Below are 4,947 nucleotides of genomic sequence, written 5' to 3' on the forward strand. Positions count from 1 at the left end.
TTAAGTGAATACCTGTAATTCTCCTGCTGTGCCAAAACCTAACAGTGCTTCAAAAGAGGGAAAAATGCAAACTCTATGCTCGCTCTGCTTAGTGCTCCACAGGACACATCAATATCTGTACTGTAGGGGCTACTCCTGCATGCAGAAACTCCTAGTTTTTTTGCATTTATCTCCACAGACTCCCATTTGTCATCACTAATCATCAGCAGCTGGTCAGTGAAAGAGCTGCTATAGACTCTTCGCATGATTTTCACTGCGCTACACGTTTGCTCTAAGGGCAGCTTGGTAAGCTGGGAAGTACAGCATACATCTTTCGTGATCCTGAATGAGTTAAAGAGCCTTGTGCCTGAGCTCCCCGCAGACAAAAACAACATGAAATCTCTGACAAGCCAGGCAGACAGCTCTGGCTCAGCAGATAGCAGGAACATAAACTCAAAGGGCAAAGACATCTCACAGTTCCAACAGCCGTTCATGTCCTAGGGAGATTTCAGAGAGCTCTCTTGTTATATTTTAAGTTGTGACTGCATTTCTGTTTGTCAGAGTGCATTTGCCAGTTGCACAGCTGAATTTTTATATGCAAGTCAGCCTACAGCAGTTTCCAGTAATGGCATCTTATGCAATTTTTGACCTACTTTAACACATTGGGGCACTTGGGAACACGAGATCCACTGCAGCAGCTTTCTACAGACTATGTTACACTGCAGCAGAAAGCAAATCTCTAGATAAATATATTGATTCACTGAACTAGAGGCAAATTTTAAAATAAAATTCATTTTCAAGGTATTTGCCAAACCATTAGGAGTATCCAGATCAATCATCATACCTATTATTTTTTAGCTAAAGACTGCACACATTATTTCAAAAAGATCAAAGGATCAAAATCAGTAAACGGTTACATATACACTGACCTTTTCTCGGTTTTCTCAGCCTTTCTTGGCTGCAGTTTCCTGAAGACTTAACACCTCAAATCAGGGCTTCTGTTATCATAGAACACTACAGGGGTAGCAATACATAGACTTTTTATTTCACCCCACCAGACAGCTATGTTCCAGAAGGAAGTTTTTTCTAGACATTCTTCTATATATTAGCAGAAGATTTCAACCTTCAGTTGAGATCTAAAACTTTTAATTTCACTACCAAATGTGAACAACTGGGGAGCTAAACACCACTATTGAAGAAAAAATTGCAAATAAAAGTATACCCACTATTAATCAGACAAATCTTTGAAGAGGAGTAGTAGCAAGAAAAAAAAAATCGGGATGACTCTCCATCTTTCTTCTCCTACATAATAATGATGATGAACTGTGATATGGCAATTTTAAAAGTTGCAAGACATATCCCACAGTGTGTACATTTCAGATTTGCAATTTGATAAGGGTGTCTGACCAAAGTTATTTGAGTGGGCCTGCAGACACCACCACTACACAACTGTTAGAGATCAAGATCTACACAAAACTTTGTTCCAGAACAATCCCAGAAAGGTTTTTCTGCGTGTGTGTGGCTTTATCACCTCCTGCATCTTCTTTGGTCATTCTATAACTAGCATTAGAGGGAGAATGTATTCTTACCTTAAAAAAAATCCTATAGTGACTTCTACATAATTTTGACAAGAAAAATTTCGTGTACTTGGTACTGCAGTCTTGATAACCAATTACTACTTTAATCCTGTAGCCCGTTTCTCATACAGACAAAATAATTGTCCAAAAAACACCCAGTATTATTCAATACTAGCTGTTGTATCTTTTTTATTACCACTCCTGCTCTGCCATTCCAATATAATTTGTACCTTGCTAGTGAAGTGCCCCAATCATCTTTCTTTTACCATTTTTCTGAACTGCCTATTAGACCTGCCTTTAAATGAGAACACTGCTCTAATTTGTCCCCAGTTTTCCTATATCTAGCTTTTTTTTTTTTTTTTGGATATCATTTTCTAAGCTATGCATTAAGTCTCTCTTTGTTTCTGCATGTGGTACATTTCACAAAAAGGCAGCCAGAGGAACTAATATTAGATCATTCAGCTCCCTGAGAAGATTCTATTTTACCTCCTTAAATTTCTCCGATCTATAACGCTGTTAGTTTGCATATAATTCACTGCAGACCTTCCCTGCAACTTCTTAACAGCTTCAAGAAGCTTCCTTAAACCCAACAGGAATGTTACTGCAGAATTCACGGAAGCATTATGAACCTTTCCTTCTCTAGTCCCCCTCTTCCCCAGCCCAACTACTCTACAATACAATCTCCTTTTCTTAACAGGAATTTTCACCTCTGGGGAAAAAAAAAAAAAAAAAAAAAAAAAGTCTTCTTCAATTCATAAGCATACGGTTATCTGTATGTATCTAACCTGAAGAAACTACAAACTACACAAAGGAACATTTCCTGTCTTTCAAAACTCATCCCCTCCTGCCACACAACTTCCTTTCTTTTCCATAGCACAAGGGCTGTAACCTCGAGGATGAGACTGCACAAGTCCTGAAACCAATCCTGAAACAAGTCCTGCCAGCGACCACAGACTCTGCCCATTCAAACTGTATGGCCAGCCCCAGGGACAGCACTTGCTTTCAGCACACGGTGTGTGCATCCATCCACGTCCTATCCACTGAAAGGACACACATATAAAATGCCAAGGGAAATAACTAAAAAGCTCCCAACTAGCTGGAGAAATTTATCTGGTCAGCTTTACTATTTCAGAGGTGGATTTGTTTTCTCTTGGTTTCTTAAAAAGCCAAGAATTACATTCAAATCAAGAATACCACTTTCTTTTGCAACTAAATTGCTCTGTACTTCATTGGCTGATTATGATGGACTTTAATCACTTGAAATGCTGAGGGTGGGGGAGGAACTCTCAGAAAGCTCCTAATTTTACATCTAAGACTATAATTGGTGAATAGCCCAACTAGTCAGGTAGCTTGCTTAGGGATTTAATAGGGGAACAAGAGCACAACAATGAGCTGCTGCTTTACTAGCGGCTCTGCCTTCAAACGAAGACAGAGCAAGTCACTTCAGAGCGGATTAAAATTTGGAACCTTATACATCTTATCTGTGAGTTTGTTTTAAATTGACATTTCAACTAATCAGGCTGAAAATTACAACCCCTTGTAAGTAATACTCAGATTAAGCAATTTCAAAAACCAAGTTTGCAGGGAATCTTGAAAAAGTGCAGCTATGGAGCTAACCTCTGCCTGCACTTAAAGGCAAAGGAAGCAGAAGAAGCCAGGAGTCAGGCCAATACCATTCCTTACGCTAGAACTTGTCCAAGCTCTGATGCATTATTTCTCATTCACAAGAATGCTTAAATTGTTCAGACAAGTTGCTACTAATAGCCATTAAAATATTTAAAGTGTTAAGTAAGTGCATCAGTCCCATTTGTAATTAGGAGGAAAGTTGCAAGTTTCTGAAGTGAGAATGTACAGCCACAGCAGGTTTATGGAGAGCTTGTTAGGCAAAAAACACTACAGGAATTATCACTGTAGGGGCTCTCATGTCAGAAAAATAGAAATAGCATCACTATGCTCACCAGTAAATTTTAATTCCATACAATTGTAAAGCAAATTCAAATATACATTAGAGACAGTTCTCTAATGTATACTACACACAGATACATATAATTTCTAAAATAAAATACACAAGTCATTTTATTAATTCAAATACATTGATCTGGATTTGGCAACAATTACTTTAAAAGGCTGAGAAGTACCAAACTCTTAGCAGTTGCAGTCAGTTACTGCAAAATCAGAATGAGGCACTAATTCCACTGCTACATGCAATACTTACTGTTCACGGCTGCACTTCAAAAGTTATTTACATACACACTAATGAATATAACTTTGAAATTTCCTTTATTGGCTTCTTTAGGTGCTTGCCTGAGATCTAAAGAGACAAAAAGTCTTACTTTTAGTCATGAATTATTATATCTATTTGATCTAAACTACACAGTGACATGCAAGCTTCTGCATAACCCTCATATTACACTGATTTTACGTCAAGAATCACAGCCACCAAACTAACAGATTTCAAACTAGGAAAACCTGAATTTTTTGTTTACCTCTCTCTGGTTGCCTTCCATCCCCATTTAGACAAAGAAAAACTAGGAAGCCTGATCTTTTGTATTTAAGGTGCTGCTTCTAACAAGACAATGACATTTACTCTATGCAATTTACCTGTAGGACAAGTGAGACTTGTGTAAAATCAAGCCTCTATGATAGAATCTGTGTCTACAGCAACAACAGTTTTATAGTCAGGAAATATCTATGGGTAAAAGTTGCATTTTTGGTTTGCAGCCCATCACCTGATCAAAAGATTATCTTGTCTACAGCATGGTCAATTTAAATGAACCTTTCAGCTAATGCTGTCTCCTGATGACCTTCTGTTGAGCTTTCCCTTTAGCTCTGTGTGTTCATGTGCAGGGCTGGCAGAGGGGCAAAATGAAGATGGTACCTCAGTTCAGCTGGTTATCAGCAGATTTTTACAGTAATTTGAAAAAGCACCTGCAGCAACTGGCAGTTTCATAATGTTTGAAAGTTCTGCTCCAGACTTGAAGGCACTAAAAGTTACTCTATGAGACAAATAAGTATTAACCAGTATAAAAGTTAAACATCTCAGGTTTTTGCTAAGAAGTTAGTAAATTAAACTCTTCAATCATAATTGTAAATTAAGTCCAGGGAACCTTTACTGAAAATTGCACATGAAGAAACTAAGTAATTTTATCATGCCCTAATTGACCTGCTTATAAATAACTGCTAGATCATTTACTACTTCAAATTCTGAAAAGAAATGAAAATAAGGAAAACAGTTCAATTACTTAAAAATAGTTCAACACTCATTACCTACATATATTTTACACGGTGATTTTGACAGTTGAGCCCTTTCAAAGTCCCACCTCCCCATCACTGATGATGCCTGTGTGATTAAATAAAATCAAACAAAACAAAACCACACTTCTACAAAATC

This window comes from Aythya fuligula, chromosome 9 (genome assembly GCF_009819795.1).
Source record: "Aythya fuligula isolate bAytFul2 chromosome 9, bAytFul2.pri, whole genome shotgun sequence".
NCBI lineage: Eukaryota > Metazoa > Chordata > Aves > Anseriformes > Anatidae > Aythya > Aythya fuligula.